We start from the raw sequence: 20,476 nt of genomic DNA, 5'->3' as shown, positions 1-20,476 counted from the left end.
AATCAATTCGGAAATGAGTTTCAATTGTTTGCTTTTGGTCCTCTAGTCAAAATGGTCAAATGCCAAGAATTCTTTTATGCTAATTAATTTTTCTTATTGAAGGTTTCTCCTAATTTCATTTTCAACTTCTTGACCCCAAACTTGCTCTTGTTTACTAAAAAAACATAGTATAGAAAAGGTGAGTTTTGCGCCTTTTTATTTCTATAGTATAGTGATGACCGCATATCTGCAGGTATCATTCTCAATCAGGTTGGCAGACTTTGCTTGAGATAATTGTTGAGCATTATGGACTCCAAGTTGAACAGTCCGCTATAACGATTTTTGTCTGCCTGATTCCGGTTGTTTTTGATGCTTGTGTGAAGCTTTGAGGTACTAGGATTAGATGAATTTATCTCTCACTAACTTGCTTTGCACATTGTAGGGTTGCTCTAATAATTCTCCTAATAGTTATTTATGTTGTGCTCGCTTTCTTTCGTTTGCCATGGGATCACACTACCTTCATGCCTCAAAATGAGGTCAAGAGCTTGGGATTCAAACTCCTTCGGTACTTGCCCCCTTTCCTCTTGCTTATAGTTTTATTTGTTTGTTTTTAGTTATATATAATGTTTATGTTGAGTTGAGTTGATTTTATTGTTTATTTATTCAATGTGAAGAGCTAGAAATGTCATGCTTGTTCCCGTGTTACCATGTTTCTTTTAGGAATTCGAAATTGTTTGGTTTTCTCTTTTGAAGACATGGCTTGATTTACTCGAACTTTATGGTGTGTGTGTGTTTACTTTTGGGTTAAAAGTCTATATTTTTCTTCATTGCTACACCTATTTTGTATGTTTTTAAAGTTTTTTTAATTATATAAACAGCATTAGACTGATGTTTACAAATGTTTATGCCAACTCAACTGTTTGTTATGAAGGTATGCCCTTTGGTTACATGCATTACAAACATCATGGGAGCTCACTTGAAAAAGTCAGAGATTGTAAAAATGCAGCAAGCTTGATATTTAAATTTTGACATGTCATTTTATTTTCTTCATGATCTTTAATCATCATGTAAGAAAGCGTACCATGTTTTTCAAATTATGAAAATGAATTATGAAATTACTTGTCCAAGGGTAATATATTATTTTGTATTTAAATATACGATGCTAGTTTGACATCTTCCAAAAATATTATATTTTTAAAAGGGTTGATATATTATTTTGTATTTAAATTTGATTTCGATATTTAATTTGGTGCAAATTTAGTTTTATTGATCAATTTGATACCAAAATATTTTTAATTTGATATTATTTAAGTTTTTCTTTGTCCCATTTAAATACTTAAGTTTAGCTTCAATGTCTAATACATGTCAAATATTCATAAGGCCACATGATGTCATTTGATTTGAGTATCAAATTGAACATTAAAACTAAATTAAATTCAGATATCAAATTTTATATTAACTATTTTTAAAATTTTAAATACGATAAAACAATATTAATATAAGACGAATATACAAATATTATATAAATATTAAAACATACATGATATTTGGTTTTGAAGGGAATTAGATAGGTCTATAATATACTTCACCTATTTGTTAAATCATGATAGATGGACCATCAACAAAAGCAAAATCAAGGAATTATTTTAAGGTATGTTGTCTTTATTGTGAGCTTTATGGGATCCATTATACGTGCCAAGAACAATTTTTCTATCTGAAGTTTTAAATATATATTAAAATTTTAAATATTTAAGCAATGATTTTTAAATAATAACTATTGATAAAGTATTAAAAATTAAATTTTAATTAAAATTTCGTGCAAGTGAATTTTTATTTTATTTTAAAATAAATTGAATTACTTTTTTTGTTTTAAAAAGTTAGTCCTTTGTTAATTTTTTAATAAAGTTGGTGGCTAATTTAGGAGTGTTCAAATTTCAGTTAAAATCGAATTAATTGGTCAAAACGATCTAATTAGGTTAATCGATCGATGGCCGAATTTAATTCAATCGGAGGTTGAATAATTATTTTTTTGGAATTTTTGTTATCGACTAATTTGGTTCAAAATTGGGTAATTAAACAAACTTAATAATTAATGTTTTGTGTTAATTATGTATTACTTTCAAGATTTGTAGTGTTTCAAGACATAAAATTTCGATTAATTTGATTAACATTCAAGATAAAAACAAATATTTCGGTTAATTTAAATGTATTTGTTTGACATGTTTTATACTTGTTTTAACAAAAAAAAAACATAAATTTCAGTTAATTCGGTTAACGAACAGGATTAACCAAAATATTTCAACCAAAGAAAAGAAGAAAACTCCAAAAAGCATCCCTAAACCGTACAGGAAATTTGCGAAGGATATGATATCAGTGAAATCCATATACGACATTCCAATTGTGATCAAGGTTGAAAGCAGTATCCCCACCCAAGGAGTGCTAAACCATTTGGATCTGCTAGCAAAAAGCTTGGGCAGGATGGCTAAATTTTCCATTCCCTCCAGTTGATAAGCACAGCTGCTTAGTTGAGCTTCAAATAAGCCAATTGCTGATAAAACAGCACCTACTTCCATCCACACTTTTAGCCACTTGCTCAATCATCTCAAGAAGTCAAGATGAAATCCAGACCCCCAATCACGTTGATCCACGGAAACAGCCCCAATAACCGCGAATAGTGGAACCAGGTAGGCTAAGCAAGTGAAAACCACTGCCACAAGCAGAGCTCGAGGAAACGTCTTCTGGGGATTATCTACTTCCCAAAAGTTCAAATTCCAGAAAAGCGTGTTGAAGAACAAATGCCAATCTCTTTTCACACCTTTCGGACCTAAACTCAGCCATCTATGGGGTTGGATCTTGGGCATTGCTATGAGAGACATTATAACGAAAGGCGAAAGCGAAATAACGCCCAGCAAAACTGAAGCCGAACCAACGATGGCTAATCTAGTATAGTTTACAAAAGATAATACCAGCGTGGAAATCAAAATAGAGATGTGGCGAGGCCACCCGACTCAAAGGATGAATGATCTTCTCCGGTAGTCCACGCAGAGAACTGGAAAGTCTGCGATGTTAATGACACCACTCAAGAACTTCAAAGATCCCATCAAGGACCCACAGAATGGACCGAACGCACGTTCAGCCCAAATAAAGAAGCCTCCGTTACCATGAAAAGTAGTAGAAAGCTCAGTCGTGATGAGAGCTTCAGGGACGCTCCAGATAAAAAGGAAAGAAGAGAAAGCCCAGAAGGGCCAAGAGGGTCCCATGACTGGACTGGCGCTCTTCTCCATAGGGACTGCCGGCAACTTCAAAATAGATGAGGAGAATTAGAGGGATCAGAGTCAATTTTTTGCGTGGTTGGGGGGTTGTTCAGATAGGTGGCCAAGATTTTCTTAGTCCATGTCAAGAAGAAGAAGAAGAGAGAAGAGAATGGAAGGAAGAAGGAGAAATAAGAGAGAGAGAGAGGAAGGGATGAGAAAATGCTACAGATTTTCATAACAGAGTGATAGACTCAACAAGACACAGGTGCTTAAAAGGACGACGGTCATTATAGCATGTTTCATCAATTTGTTACAAGAAACAAATTGGAAAATCATTTCGGAAATGAATTTCAATTGTTTGCTTTTGGTCCTCTAGTCAAAATGGTCAAATGCCAAGTATTCTATTATGCTAATTAATTTTTCTTATTGAAGGTTTCTCCTAATTTCATTTTCATCTTCTTGACCCCAAACTTAGAGAGAGAAGGAAGAAGGGATGGGAAAATGGTACTGTATTTTCATAACAGAAATGGTACTGTATTTTTGTAACAGAGTGACAGACTCAGCGCACACAGGTTGCTTAAAAGGACGACGGTCATTACAGCTGTGCTGTAAATTTGTTTCAAGAAACAAATTGGAATATCAATTCGGAAATGAATTTCAATTGTTTGCTTTTGGTCCTCTAGTCAAAATGGTCAAATGCGAAGAATTCTATTATGCTAATTAATTTTTTTATTGATGGTTTCTCTTAATTTCATTTTCATCTTCTTAACCCCAAACTTAGAGAGAGAAGGAAGAAGGGATGGGAAAATGGTACTGTATTTTCATAACAGAAATGGTACTGTATTTTCGTAACAGAGTGACAGACTCAGCGCACACAGGTTGCTTAAAAGGACGACGGTCATTACAGCTATGCTGTCAATTTGTTTCAAGAAACAAATTGGAAAATCAATTCGGAAATGAATTTCAATTGTTTGCTTTTGGTCCTCTAGTCAAAATGGTCAAATGCCAAGAATTCTATTATGCTAATTAATTTTTCTTGTTGAAGGTTTCTCCTAATTTCATTTTCAACTTCTTGACCCCAAACTTGCTCTTGTTTACTAAAAAAACATAGTATAGAAAAGTTGAGTTTTGCGCCCTTTTATTTCTATAGTATAGTGATGACCGCATATCTGCAGTATCATTCTCAATCAAAGTTGGCGACTTTGCTTGAGATAATTGTTGAGCATTATGGACTCCAAGTTGAACAGTCCGCTATAACGATTTTTTTCTGCCTGATTCCGGTTGTTTTTGATGCTTGTGTGAAGCTTTGAGGTACTAGGATTAGATGAATTTATCTCTCACTAACTTGCTTTGCACATTGCAGGGTTGCTCTAATAATCCTCCTAATAGTTATTTATGTTGTGCTGGCTTTCTTTCGTTTGCCATGGGATCACACTACCTTCATGCCTAAAATGAGGTCAAGAGCTTGGGATTCAAACTCCTTCGGTACTTGCCCCCTTTCCTCTTGCTTATAGTTTTATTTGTTTGTTTTTAGTTATATATAATGTTTATGTTGAGTTGAGTTGATTTTATTGTTTATTTATTCAATGTGAAGAGCTAGAAATGTCATGCTTGTTCCCGTGTTACCATGTTTCTTTTAGGAATTCGAAATTGTTTGGTTTTCTCTTTTGAAGACATGGCTTGATTTACTCGAACTTTATGGTGTGTGTGTGTTTACTTTTGGGTTAAAAGTCTATATTTTTCTTCATTGCTACTCCTATTTTGTATGTTTTTAAAGTTTTTTTAGTTATACAAATAGCATTAGACTGATGTTTACAAATGTTTATGCCAACTCAACTGCTTGTTATCAAGGTATGCCCTTTGGTTACATGCATTACAAACACCATGGGAGCTCACTTGAAAAAGCTATAGATTGTAAAAATGCAACAAGCTTGATATTTAAATTTTGACATGTCATTTTATTTTTCTTCATGATCTTTAATCATCCTTTCTCATGAAAGGGCAGCCGCGGTTTTTCAAATTATGAAAATGAATTATGAAATTACTTGTCCAAGGGGTAATATATTATTTTGTATTTAAATATACGATGCTAGTTTGACATCTTCCAAAAATATTATATTTTTAAAAGGGTTAATATATTATTTTGTATTTAAATTTGATTTCGATATTTAATTTGGTACAAATTTAGTTTTATTGATCAATTTGATACCAAAATATTTTTAATTTGATATTATTTAAGTTTTTCTTTGTCCCATTTAAATACTTAAGTTTAGCTTCAATGTCTAATACATGTCAAATATTCATAAGGCCACATGATGTCATTTGATTTGAGTATCAAATTGAACATTAAAACTAAATTAAATTCAGATATCAAATTTTATATTAACTATTTTTAAAATTTTAAATACGATAAAACAATATTAATATAAGACGAATATACAAATATTATATAAATATTAAAACATACATGATATTTGGTTTTGAATGGAATTAGATAGGTCTATAATATACTTCACCTATTTGTTAAATCATGATAGATGGACCATCAACAAAAGCAAAATCAAGGAATTATTTTAAGGTATGTTGTCTTTATTGTGAGCTTTATGGGATCCATTATACGTGCCAAGAACAATTTTTCTATGTGAAGTTTTAAATATATATTAAAATTTTAAATATTTAAGCAATGATTTTTAAATAATAACTATTGATAAAGTAATAAAAATTAAATTGTTAATTAAAATTTCGTGCAAGTGAATTTTTATTTTATTTTTAAAATAAATTGAATTACTTTTTTTGTTTTAAAAGTTAGTCATTTGTTAATTTTTAATAAAGTTGGTGGCTAATTTAGGAGTGTTCAAATTTCAGTTAAAATCGAATTAATTGGTCAAAACGATCTAATTAGGTTAATCGATCGGTGACCGAATTTAATTCAATCGGAGGTTGATTAATTATTTTTTTGGAATTTTGGTTATCGACTAATTTGGTTCAAAATTGGGTAATTAAACAAACTTAATAATTAATGTTTTGTGTTAATTATGTATTACTTTCAAGATTTGTAGTGTTTCAAGACATAAAATTTCGATTAATTTGATTAACATTCAAGATAAAAACAAATATTTTGGTTAATTTAAATGTATTTGTTTGACATGTTTTATACTTGTTTTAACAAAAAAAAAACATAAATTTCAGTTAATTCGGTTAACGAACAGGATTAAACAAAATATTTCAACCAAAGAAAAGAAGAAAACTCCAAAAAGCATCCCTAAACCGTACAGGAAATTTGCGGAGGATATGATATCAGTGAAATCCATATACGACATTCCAATTGTGATCAAAGTTGAAAGCAGTATCCCCATCCAAGGAGTGCTAAACCATTTGGATCTGCTAGCAAAAAGCTTGGGCAGGATGGCTAAATTTTCCATTCCCTCCAGTTGATAAGCACAGCTGCTTAGTTGAGCTTCAAATAAGCCAATTGCTGATAAAACAGCACCTACTTCCATCCACACTTTTAGCCACTTGCCTGCAATCATCTCAAAGAATCAAGATGAAATCCGACCCCAATCACGTTGATCCACGGAAACAGCCCCAATAACCGCGAATAGTGGAACCGGTAGGCTAAGCAAGTGAAAACCATCGCCACAAGCAGAGCTCGAGGAAACGTCTTCTGGGGATTATCTACTTCCCAAAAGTTCAAATTCCAGAAAAGCGTGTTGAAGAACAAATGCCAATCTCTTTTCACACCTTTCGGACCTAAACTCACCATCTATGGGTTGGATCTTGGGCATTGCTATGAGAGACATTATAACGAAAGGCGAAAGCGAAATAACGCCAAAGAAAATCTGAAGCCCAACCAACGATGGCTAATCCGGTATAGTTTACAAAAGATAATACCAGCGTGGAAATCAAAATAGAGATGTGGCGAGGCCACCCCAACTCCAAAGGATGAATGATCTTCTCCAGGTAGTCCACGCAGAGAACTGGGAAAGCTGCGATGTTAATGACACCACTCAAGAACTTCAAAGGTCCGATCAGGGACCCACAGAATGGACCGAACGCACGTTCAGCCCAAATAACGAAGCCTCCGTTACCATGAAAAGTAGTAGAAAGCTCAGCCGTGATGAGAGCTTCAGGGACGCTCCAGATAAAAGGAAAGAGGAGGAAGCCCAGAAGGGCCAAGAGGGGTCCTGCTGCCTAGACTGCTGGCTCTTCTACATAGGGACCGCCGGTAACTTCAAAAAAGAGTGAGGAAAATTAGAGGGATCAGAGTCAATTTTTTGCGTGGTTAGGGGGTTTTTCAGATGGGTGGCCAAGATTTTCTTCGTCCATGTTGAAGAAGAGAAGAAGAGAGAAGAGAGAATGGAAGGAAGAAGGAGAAATAAGAGAGAGAGAGAGAAGGAAGAAGGGATGAGAAAATACTACTGTATTTTCATAACAGAGTGATAGACTCAGCGCACACAGGGTGCTTAAAAGGACGACGGTCATTACAGCTGTGCTGCCAATTTGTTACAAGAAACAAATTGAAAAACCAATTCGGAAATGAATTTCAATTGTTTGCTTTTGGTCCTCCAGTCAAAATGGTCAAATGCCAAGAATTCTATTATGCTAATTAATTTTTTTATTGACGGTTTCTCCTAATTTCATTTTCATCTTCTTAACCCCAAACTTAGAGAGAGAAGGAAGAAGGGATGGGAAAATGGTACTGTATTTTCATAATGTAAATGGTAATCAGATTTTCGTAATAGAGTGATGATGACTCAAATAAGACACAAAGTTGCTTAAAAGGACGACGGTCATTACAGCTATGCTGTCAATTTGATTCAAGAAACAAATTGGAAAATCAATTCGGAAATGAATTTCAATTGTTTGCTTTTGGTCCTCTAGTCAAAATGGTCAAATGCCAAGAATTCTATTATGCTAATTAATTTTTCTTGTTGAAGGTTTCTCCTAATTTCATTTTAAACTTCTTGACCCCAAACTTGCTCTTGTTTACTAAAAAAACATAGTATAGAAAAGGTGAGTTTTGCGCCTTTTTATTTCTATAGTATAGTGATGACCGCATATCTGCAGTATCATTCGAATCGAAGTTATGCGACTTTGCTTGAGATAATTGTTAGAATTAAGTGACCCAAAATTCTTATTTAAATAAAATACGATGGAAAATAAAATAAAAGTAAAATCCATATAGAACTAGACTTCTTTTATTTTATTTTAGAATAAGGTTTTAAACCTTATTAAACTCCATCTATTTTATATTGATTAGGATAAGGTGTTTCAATCCTACTAGAATATGGCTTTGCAAGCCTATAAATAGACATAGTCTATTCCTCTTGTATTTGAGTAAAAATTTTTCGACATAGTGAATTTTCTTCTCCTCCGCCTGTGGTTTTTTTTCCCTAAAGGGTTTCCACGTAAAATTTATGTGTTCTTTATTTTATTTATTTTATTCTATTTTATTTTTCACAAATTGGTATCGAACTTTCGGGTTATTCATCTCGATCACGGTAATGGCGTCTTTGAAGTATGAAATTCATTGTTGGATCGCAACACCGATTTGCGTTGTGGCAAATTAAGATGCAAGCGCTTCTTGCACGATGGATCTAGAGGATGCCCCGCTAGGATAGATAAGATGCCTTCGACATTAAGATGAAGAGAAGAAGCGTAAGGATCGAAAGGCATTAACACAATTACATCGCATTTGTCCAACGAAATTTTGCAGGATGTGATGAAAGAGAAAATTGCCACGCATTATGGAAGAGGCTAGAACAAATATGTATGTCGAAAACTCTAACAAGCAAGTTGCATATGAAGCGGCGTCTTTATGCTCATCGTTTGGAGGAAGGTGCGTCAGACACCTAACACTTAATGTTGTTTAAAGAAATTCTCTCAAACTTGGAGGCCATGGAGGTTCAAGATGATAAGGAAGATCTAGGGTTGATTCTACTTTGTTCGTTGCCCCGCCTTATTCAACCTTTAGAGACACGATTTTATATAGCCGCGAGTCTCTCACAGCTTGATGAGGTTTATGATTCTTTAACCTCGTATGATAAGATGAAGCATCTTGTGGTTAAACCCAACTCTCGGGAGAGGGTCTCATTGTTCGTGGGAGACAAGACCGGAATGTTGATGATGATCGTGGTAGAACACAGGAACGGAATCCTCGTGGTAAATCTAAGGGTAGATCGAAATCTTCAAACAGAGGTAAAACCAATCGGGATTGGTTTACAACTTATGAAACAGTATCTGAAGGTGTTGTTTTGATGGGAAATAATGCTTCATGTAAAATCGCAGTGTTGGAACAATTAAAGTTAAGATGTTTGATGGAGTTGTCGAACACTTAGTGACGTGCGGCATGTTCCGTAATTGAAAAGAAATTTAATTTCGTTGAGTACTCTTGATTCAAAAGGGCAGATACACAAATGAAAGTGGGGTTTTAAAGATTTCAAAGGGTCCCTTGTTGTGATGAAAGGGCAAAGAAAGATTGCCAAGTTATATGTTTTATGTGGTTCTATCATTCTCGGTGATGCAATTGTCGCTTCCTCTTCCTTGTCGATGATGATATTACTAAACTTTGGCATATCGCCTAGGGCATATGAGTGAGAATGGCATGGCGTAATTAAGCAAAGAGGACTTCTTAATGGGCAAGGAATTTGCAAACCGAATTTCGTGAGCACCGTGTTTTGGGAAGCAAAAGAGAGTTCGATTCACTAGAGGAATCCATAACACGAAGGAAACGTTGGGTTATATCCATTACGATCTGTGGGGCCGTCCGAGTGCCTTCGAGAGGTGGAGCTAATTATATGCTAACCTTTATTGATGATTTTTCCGAAAAGTTTGGGCGTTCTTCCCGAGCGTAAAGCGATGTGTTTTCCACATTTAAGTCTTGGAAAATTATGATTGAAAAATGACGGAAAATGATAAAATACCTCCGCATGCATAATGGCTTAGAGTTACGCTTACGATGAGTTTAATAGATTGTGCAAGTCGGAAGGATCATGAGACACTTGACGTTCGTCATACTCCACAAAGAAAGCGGCGTTGCGAACGAATGAACGAACGATCATGGAGAAGGTTCGATGTATGTTGTCAAATGCCAACTTACCGAAGTCATTTTGGGCGTATGACCTCATCGCATGTTTTTGATCAACCGATCTCCATCCGCTGCCATTGAGAAAAGACTCCACAAGAGGTATGGTCCGTAATCCCGCTAATTATTCGATTTAAAGATTTTGGGTGTCTGCGATGCTCATGTTGATAATGGAAAATTGGAACCGAGATCCATTAAATGCGTTTTCTTGGTTATAAAGTCGGTGTAAAAGGCTATAAGTTATGGTGTCCTGAAAATAGAAAAGTTGTGATTAGCAGAGATGTTGTTTTTGATGAAACCGCTATGCTACCTAACTTATCTCTTAAAGACTCTTCCAATAAAGAAAACCAAAAGCGGTGGAGCATCGATTAATCTGAATCAACTCCTCAAGCCAAGACAAAATTGAGAATAGAGTTGCTTCTTCACCGCAATACTCTATCGCCAAAAACAGACAAGAAGAGAAATTAAACCTCCAAAGAAGTATGCCGAGGTTGATCTAGTTGCTTATGCTTTAAATGTGGTGAAGATATAGATGCTAATCAAGAGCCATTTAATTATTCCGAGGCGATTAGTGTGAAGACTCGTAAAAGTGGATGTTTGCTATGCAAGAGGAGATGGAATCACTCCACAAAAAAGCAAACATGGGATCTTGTAAAACTTCCTAAAGGTAAAAAGGCTGTTCGTTGTAAATGGGTGTTTAAAAAGAAAGAAGGGACTCAGGAGTTGAAGAACCCGGATATAAAGCAAGGCTTGTTGCAAAGGGTGACAATCAGTGCCATCTTTCTTACAAAAGATCAAATGTTTCATGAGAGAACAAAACACATTGATATTCGGTATCATTTTGTTCGTGATATTATTGCTCGTGGTGATATTGTTGTGAGCAAAATTAGCACTCATGAAAATCCTGCAGATATGATGACTAAGTCACTTCCTATAACCAAGTTTGAGCATTGCTTAGACTTGGTTGGTGTTCATTGTTGAAGTTAAACCCTTAAGGGGTTTTTGGAAGAGGTGAAGAACTTGTTTATTGAAAGTTCGCGATGAAGAACTTGTTCATTGAGAATTTGTGTCAAGGTGGAGATTGTTAGAATTAAGTGACCCAAAATTCTTATTTAAATAAAATACGATGGAAAATAAAATAAAAGTAAAATCCATATAGAACTAGACTTCTTTTATTTTATTTTAGAATAAGGTTTTAAACCTTATTAAACTCCATCTATTTTATATTGATTAGGATAAGGTGTTTCAATCCTACTAGAATATGGCTTTGCAAGCCTATAAATAGACATAGTCTATTCCTCTTGTATTTGAGTAAAAATTTTTCGACATAGTGAATTTTCTTCTCGCCCCGCCTGTGGTTTTTTTTCCCGAAAGGGTTTCCACGTAAAATTTATGTGTTCTTTATTTTTATTTATTTTATTCTATTTTATTTTTCACAATAATTGTTGAGCATTATGGACTCCAAGTTGAACAGTCCGCTATAACGATTTTTGTCTGCCTGGTTCCGGTTGTTATTGATGCTTGTGTGAAGCTTTGAGGTACTAGGATTAGATGAATTTATCTCTCACTAACTTGCTTTGCACATTGCAGGGTTGCTCTAATAATCCTCCTAATAGTTATTTATGTTGTGCTGGCTTTCTTTCGTTTGCCATGGGATCACACTACCTTCATGCCTAAAATGAGGTCAAGAGCTTGGGATTCAAACTCCTTCGGTACTTGCCCCCTTTCCTCTTGCTTATAGTTTTATTTGTTTGTTTTTAGTTATATATAATGTTTATGTTGAGTTGAGTTGATTTTATTGTTTATTTATTCAATGTGAAGAGCTAGAAATGTCATGCTTGTTCCTTGTTACCATGTTTCTTTTAGGAATTCAAATTGTTTGGTTTTCTTTTTGAAGACATGGCTTGATTTACTCGAACTTTATGGTGTGTGTGTGTTTACTTTTGGGTTAAAAGTCTATATTTTTCTTCATTGCTACTCCTATTTTGTATGTTTTTAAAGTTTTTTTAGTTATACAAATAGCATTAGACTGATGTTTACAAATGTTTATGCCAACTCAACTGCTTGTTATCAAGGTATGCCCTTTGGTTACATGCATTACAAACACCATGGGAGCTCACTTGAAAAAGCTGTAGATTGTAAAAATGCAACAAGCTTGATATTTAAATTTTGACATGTCATTTTATTTTTCTTCATGATCTTTAATCATCCTTTCTCATGAAAGGGCAGCCTGTTTTTCAAATTATGAAAATGAATTATGAAATTACTTGTCCAAGGGGTAATATATTATTTTGTATTTAAATATACGATGCTAGTTTGACATCTTCCAAAAATATTATATTTTTAAAAGGGTTAATATATTATTTTGTATTTAAATTTGATTTGATATTTAATTTGGTACAAATTTAGTTTTATTGATCAATTTGATACCAAAATATTTTTAATTTGATATTAATTAAGTTTTTCTTTGTCCCATTTAAATACTTAAGTTTAGCTTCAATGTCTAATACATGTCAAATATTCATAAGGCCACATGATGTCATTTGATTTGAGTATCAAATTGAACATTAAAACTAAATTAAATTCAGATATCAAATTTTATATTAACTATTTTTAAAATTTTAAATACGATAAAACAATATTAATATAAGACGAATATACAAATATTATATAAATATTAAAACATACATGATATTTGGTTTTGAATGGAATTAGATAGGTCTATAATATACTTCACCTATTTGTTAAATCATGATAGATGGACCATCAACAAAAGCAAAATCAAGGAATTATTTTAAGGTATGTTGTCTTTATTGTGAGCTTTATGGGATCCATTATACGTGCCAAGAACAATTTTTCTATGTGAAGTTTTAAATATATATTAAAATTTTAAATATTTAAGCAATGATTTTTTAAATAATAACTATTGATAAAGTAATAAAAAATTAAATTGTTAATTAAAATTTCGTGCAAGTGAATTTTTATTTTATTTTTAAAATAAATTGAATTACTTTTTTTTGTTTTAAAAAGTTAGTCATTTGTTAATTTTTTAATAAAGTTGGTGGCTAATTTAGGAGTGTTCAAATTTCAGTTAAAATCGAATTAATTGGTCAACACGATCTAATTATGTTAATCGATCGGTGACCGAATTTAATTCAATCGGAGGTTGATTAATTATTTTTTTGGAATTTTGGTTATCGACTAATTTGGTTCAAAATTGGGTAATTAAACAAACTTAATAATTAATGTTTTGTGTTAATTATGTATTACTTTCAAGATTTGTAGTGTTTCAAGACATAAAATTTCGATTAATTTGATTAACATTCAAGATAAAAACAAATATTTCGGTTAATTTAAATGTATTTGTTTGACATGTTTTATACTTGTTTTAACAAAAAAAATATAAATTTCAGTTAATTCGTTAACTAACAGATTAACCAAAATATTTCAACCAAAGAAAAGAAGAAAACTCCAAAAGCATCCCTAAACCGTATGTGAAATTTATGGAGGATATGATATCGATGAAATCCATATACGACATTCCAATTGTGATCAAAGTTGAAAGCAAGATCCCCACCCAAGGAGTGCTAAACCATTTGGATCTGCTAGCAAAAAGCTTGGGCGGGATGGCTAAATTTTCCATTCCTCCAGCTTGATAAGCACAATTTGCTTAGTTGAGCTTCAAATAAGCCAATTGTCGATAAAACAAAGACCTACTTCCATCCACACTTTTAGCCACTTGCTCGCAATCATCTCAAAGAATCAAGATGAAATCCGCACCCCAATCACGTTGATCCACGTAAATGCCCCAATAACCGCGAATAGTGGAACCGTAGGCTAAGCAAGTGAAAACCATCGCCACAAGCAGAGCTCGAGAAACGCTCTTCGGGATTATCTACTTCCCAAAAGTTCAAATTCGAAAAAGCGTGTTGAAGAACAAATGCCAATCTCTTTTCACACCTTTCGGACCTAAACTCACCATCTATGGGGTTGGATCTTGGGCATTGCTATGAGAGACATTATAACGAAGGCGAAAGCGAAATAACGCCAAAGAAATCAAGCCCAACCAATGATGGCTAATCCGGATAGTTTACAAAAGATAATACCAGCGTGGAAATCAAAATAGAGATGTGGCGAGGCCACCCCAACTCCAAAGGATGAATGATCTTCTCCAGGTAGTCCACGCAGAGAACTGGGAAAGCTGCGATGTTAATGACACCACTCAAGAACTTCAAAGATCCCATCAGGGACCCACAGAATGGACCGAACGCACGTTCAGCCCAAATAACGAAGCCTTCGTTACCATGAAAAGTAGTAGAAAGCTCAGCCGTGATGAGAGCTTTAGGGACGCTCCAGATAAAAGGAAAGAGGAGGAAGCCCAGAAGGGCCAAGAGGGGTCCTGCAGCCTGGACTGCCGGCTCTTCTACATAGGGACCGCCGGTAACTTCAAAAAAGAGTGAGGAAAATTAGAGGGATCAGAGTCAATTTTTTGCGTGGTTAGGGGGTTTTTCAGATGGGTGGCCAAGATTTTCTTCGTCCATGTTGAAGAAGAGAAGAAGAGAGAAGAGAGAATGGAAGGAAGAAGGAGAAATAAGAGAGAGAGAGAGAAGGAAGAAGGGATGAGAAAATACTACTGTATTTTCATAACAGAGTGATAGACTCAACATTACATGTGGTGCTTAAAAGGACGACGCCATTACAATTTGTCTTTGCCAATTTGTTACAAGAAACAAATTGAAAAACCAATTCGGAAATGAATTTCAATTGTTTGCTTTTGGTCCTCCAGTCAAAATGGTTAAATGCCAAGAATTCTATTATGCTAATTAATTTTTTTATTGACGGTTTCTCCTAATTTCATTTTCATCTTCTTGACCTCAAACTTAGAGAGAGAAGGAAGAAGGGATGGGAAAATAGTATCAGTATTTTCATAATGTAAATGGTAATCAGATTTTCGAATAGAGTGATGACTCTCAAATAAGACACAAAGTTGCTTAAAAGGACGACGGTCATTACAGCTGTGTTGTCAATTTGTTTTAAGAAACAAATTGGAAAATCAATTCGGAAATGAATTTCAATTGTTTGCTTTTGGTCCTCTAGTCAAAATGGTCAAATGCCAGGAATTCTATTATGCTAATTAATTTTTCTTATTGAAGGTTTCTCCTAATTTCATTTTCAACTTCTTGACCCCAAACTTGCTCTTGTTTACTAAAAAAACATAGTATAGAAAAGGTGAGTTTTGCGCCTTTTTATTTCTATAGTATAGTGATGACCGCATATCTGCTGGTATCATTCTCAATCGGGTTGGCGACTTTGTTTGAGATAATTGTTGAGCATTATGGACTCCAAGTTGAACAAATCCGCTCTAACGATTTTTGTCCACTTCGATTCCTATTGTTATTGATGCTTGTGTAAAGCTTTGAGGTACTAGGATTAGATGAATTTATCTCTCACTAACTTGCTTTGCACATTGCGTGGTTGCTCTAATAATCCTCCTAATAGTTATTTATGTTGTGCTGGCTTTCTTTCGCTTGCCATGGGATCACACTACCTTCATGCCTAAAATGAGGTCAAGAGCTTGGGATTCAAACTCCTTGATTTGCCCCTTTCCTCTTGCTTATAGTTTTATTTGTTTGTTTTAGTTATATATAATGTTTATGTTGAGTTGAGTTGATTTTATTGTTTATTTATTCAATGTGAAGAGCTAGAAATGTCATGCTTGTTCCTTGTTACCATGTTTCTTTTAGGAATTCAAATTGTTTGGTTTTCTTTTTGAAGACATGGCTTGATTTACTCGAACTTTATGGTGTGTGTGTGTTTACTTTTGGGTTAAAAGTTTATATTTTTCTTCATTGCTACTCCTATTTTGTATGTTTTTAAAGTTTTTTTTGTTATACAAACAGCATTAGACTGATGTTTACAAATGTTTATGCCAACTCAACTGCTTGTTATCAAGGTATGCCCTTTGGTTACATGCATTACAAACATCAAGGGAGCTCACTTGAAAAAGCTGTAGATTGTAAAAATGCAGCAAGCTTGATATTTAAATTTTGACATGTCATTTTATTTTTCTTCATGATCTTTAATCATCCTTTCTCATGAAAGGGCAGCTGCGGTTTTTCAAATTATGAAAATGAATTATGAAATTACTTGTCCAAGGGGTAATATATTATTTTGTATTTAAATATACGATGCTAGTTTGACATCTTCCAAAAATATTATATTTTTAAAAGGGTTAATATATTATTTTGTATTTAAATTTGATTTCGATATTTAATTTGGTACAAATTTAGTTTTATTGATCAATTTGATACCAAAATATTTTTAATTTGATATTATTTAAGTTTTTCTTTGTCCCATTTAAATACTTAAGTTTAGCTTCAATGTCTAATACATGTCAAATATTCATAAGGCCACATGATGTCATTTGATTTGAGTATCAAATTGAACATTAAAACTAAATTAAATTCAGATATCAAATTTTATATTAACTATTTTTAAAATTTTAAATACGATAAAACAATATTAATATAAGACGAATATACAAATATTATATAAATATTAAAACTTACATGATATTTGGTTTTGAATGGAATTAGATAGGTCTATAATATACTTCACCTATTTGTTAAATCATGATAGATGGACCATCAACAAAAGCAAAATCAAGGAATTATTTTAAGGTATGTTGTCTTTATTGTGAGCTTTATGGGATCCATTATACGTGCCAAGAACAATTTTTCTATGTGAAGTTTTAAATATATATTAAAATTTTAAATATTTAAGCAATGATTTTTAAATAATAACTATTGATAAAGTAATAAAAATTAAATTGTTAATTAAAATTTCGTGCAAGTGAATTTTTATTTTATTTTTAAAAGAAATTGAATTACTTTTTTTGTTTTAAAAAGTTAGTCATTTGTTAATTTTTTAATAAAGTTGGTGGCTAATTTAGGAGTGTTCAAATTTCAGTTAAAATCGAATTAATTGGTCAAAACGATCTAATTAGGTTAATCGATCGGTGACCGAATTTAATTCAATCGGAGGTTGATTAATTATTTTTTTGGAATTTTGGTTATCGACTAATTTGGTTCAAAATTGGGTAATTAACCAAACTTAATAATTAATGTTTTGTGTTAATTATGTATTACTTTCAAGACTTGTAGTGTTTCAAGACATAAAATTTCGATTAATTTGAATAACATTCAAGATAAAAACAAATATTTCGGTTAATTTAAATATATTTGTTTGACATGTTTTATACTTGTTTTAACAAAAAAAAAACATAAATTTCAGTTAATTCGGTTAACGAACAAAATTAACCAAAATATTTCAACCAAATAAAAGAAGAAAACTCCAAAAAGCATCCCTAAACCGTACAGGAAATTTGCGGAGGATATGTGTTAGAATTAAGTGACCCAAATTCTTATTTAAATAAAATACGATGGAAAATAAAATAAAAGTAAAATCCATATAGAACTAGACTTCTTTTATTTTATTTTAGAATAAGGTTTTTAAACCTTATTAAACTCCATCTATTTTATATTGATTAGGATAAGGTGTTTCAATCCTACTAGAATATGGCTTTGCAAGCCTATAAATAGACATAGTCTATTCCTCTTGTATTTGAGTAAAATTTTTCGACATAGTGAATTTTCTTCTCCTCTTGCCTGTGGTTTTTTTCCAAAGGGTTTCCACGTAAAATTTATGTGTTCTTTATTTTATTTATTTTATTCTATTTTATTTTTCACAAATTGGTATCGAGCTTCCGGTTATTCATCTCGATCACGGTAATGGCGTCTTTGAAGTATGAAATTCATTGTTGGATCGCAACACCGATTTGCGTTGTGGCAAATTAAGATGCAAGCGCTTCTTGCACAGATGGATCTAGAGGATGCCTGCTAGGATAGATAAGATGCCTTCGACATTAATGATGAAGAGAAGAAGCGTAAGGATCGAAAGGCATTAACACAATTACATCTCGCATTTGTCCAACGAAATTTTGCGGGATGTGATGAAAGAGAAAACCGCCACTGCATTATGGAAGAGGCTAGAACAAATATGTATGTCGAAAACTCTAACAAGCAAGTTGCATATGAAGCGGCGTCTTTATGCTCATCGCTTGGAGGAAGGTGCGTCAGTACACGAACACTTAACAAAGTTGTTTAAAGAAATTCTCTCAAACTTGGAGGCCATGGAGGTTCAAGATGATAAGGAAGATCTAGGGTTGATTCTACTTTGTTCGTTGCCCCTGCCTTATTCAACCTTTAGAGACACGATTTTATATAGCCGCGAGTCTCTCACAGCTTGATGAGGTTTATGATTCTTTAACCTCGTATGATAAGATGAAGCATCTTGTGGTTAAACCCAACTCTCGTGGAGAGGGTCTCATTGTTCGTGGGAGACAAGACCGGAATGTTGATGATGATCGTGGTAGAACACAGAACGGAATCCTCGTGGTAAATCTAAGGGTAGATCAAATCTTCAAACAGAGGTAAAACTTGCAACTTCGCAAGAAGAAAGGGCACATTAAATCTGAGTGCTATAAGCTACAAAATAAGATTAAAAGGAGGCTGCGAATCAAAAGGAAAACAACCAAAAATTCCGGTGAAGCCGATGTTGTAGAAGACTACAATGATGGTGAACTTCTAGTTGCTTCATCAATGATTCTAAAGTAAGCGAGGAGTGGATACTTGATTCAGTCGCACCTTCCACATGAGTCCCAATCGGGATTGGTTTACAACTTATGAAACAATGATTCAAGGTGTTGTTTTGATGGGAAATAATGCTTCATGTAAAATCGCAGTGTTGGAACAATTAAAGTTAAGATGTTTGATGGAGTTGTCGTAACACTTAGTGACGTGCGGCATGTTCCGAATTGAAAAGAAATTTAATTTCGTTGAGTACTCTTGATTCAAAAGGGCATGATACACAAACTGAAAGTGGGGTTTTAAAGATTTCAAAGGGTCCCTTGTTGTGATGAAAGGGCAAAGAAAGATTGCCAAGTTATATGTTTTATGTGGTTCTCTCATATCGGTGATGCAAATGCCGCTTCCTCTTCCTTGTCGATGATGATATTACTAAACTTTGGCATATGCGCCTAGGGCATATGAGTGAGAATGGCATGGCGTAATTAAGCAAAGAGGACTTCTTAATGGGCAAGGAATTTGCAAACCGAATTTCGTGAGCACCGTGTGTTTGGGAAGCAAAAGAGAGTTCGATTCACTAGAGGAATCCATAACACGAAGGAAACGTTGGAGTATATCCATTCGATCTGTGGGGGCGTCAGAGTACCTTCGAGAGGTGGAGCTAATTATATGCTAACCTTTATTGATGATTTTTCCGAAAAGTTTGGGCGTTCTTCACAAGCGAAAAGCGATGTGTTTTCCACATTTAAGTCTTGGAAAATTATGATTGAAAACAGACGGAAAATGATAAAATACCTCCGCATGCACAATGGCTTAGAGTTCTGCTCGATGAGTTTAATAGATTGTGCAAGTCGAAGGATCATGAGACACTTGACGATTCATCATACTCCACAAAGAAAACGGCGTTGCGAGCGAATGAACGAACGATCATGGAGAAGGTTCGATGTATGTTGTCAAATGCCAACTTACAAGTCATTTTGGGCGTAAGCGACCTCATCGCATGTTTTTGATCAACCGATCTCCATCCGCTGCCATTGAGAAAAGACTCCACAAGAGGTATGGTCCGTAATCCCGCTAATTATTCGATTTAAAGATTTTTGGGTGTCCTGCGTATGCTCATGTTGATAATGGAAAATTGGAACCGAGATCCATTAAATGCGTTTTCTTGGTTATAAAGTGGTGTAAAAGGCTATAAGTTATGGTGTCCTGAAAATAGAAAAGTTGTGATTAGCAGAGATGTTGTTTTTGATGAAACCGCTATGCTACCTAACTTATCTCTTAAAGACTCTTCCAATAAAGAAAACCAAAAGCGGTGGAGCATCGATTAATACGTAATCAACTCCTCAAGCCAAGACAAAATTGAGAATAGAGTTGCTTCTTCACCGCAATACTCTATCGCCAAAAACAGGACAAGAAGAGAAATTAAACCTCCAAAGAAGTATGCCGAGGTTGATCTAGTTGCTTATGCTTTAAATGTGGTGAAGATATAGATACGAATCAAGAGCCATTTAATT

At 33.8% G+C, this 20,476-nt stretch overlaps 3 pseudogenes; all 3 read right to left on the bottom strand.

Moving 5' to 3' along the window:
* Positions 1-2,263: 2,263 nt before the first annotated feature.
* On the bottom strand, positions 2,264-3,318 carry LOC108465314 (probable polyamine transporter At3g13620; annotated as a pseudogene).
* A 3,100-nt stretch (positions 3,319-6,418) lies between these two features.
* Positions 6,419-7,503, bottom strand: LOC128293084 (probable polyamine transporter At3g13620; annotated as a pseudogene).
* Positions 7,504-13,750: 6,247 nt separating this feature from the next.
* On the bottom strand, positions 13,751-14,802 carry LOC128293082 (probable polyamine transporter At3g13620; annotated as a pseudogene).
* Positions 14,803-20,476: the final 5,674 nt, after the last annotated feature.

The sequence above is a fragment of the Gossypium arboreum genome, chromosome 5 (assembly GCF_025698485.1).
Source record: "Gossypium arboreum isolate Shixiya-1 chromosome 5, ASM2569848v2, whole genome shotgun sequence".
NCBI lineage: Eukaryota > Viridiplantae > Streptophyta > Magnoliopsida > Malvales > Malvaceae > Gossypium > Gossypium arboreum.
The sequence above is the reverse complement of the archived record's forward strand: the minus strand, read 5'-3'. Positions and strand labels throughout refer to the sequence as shown.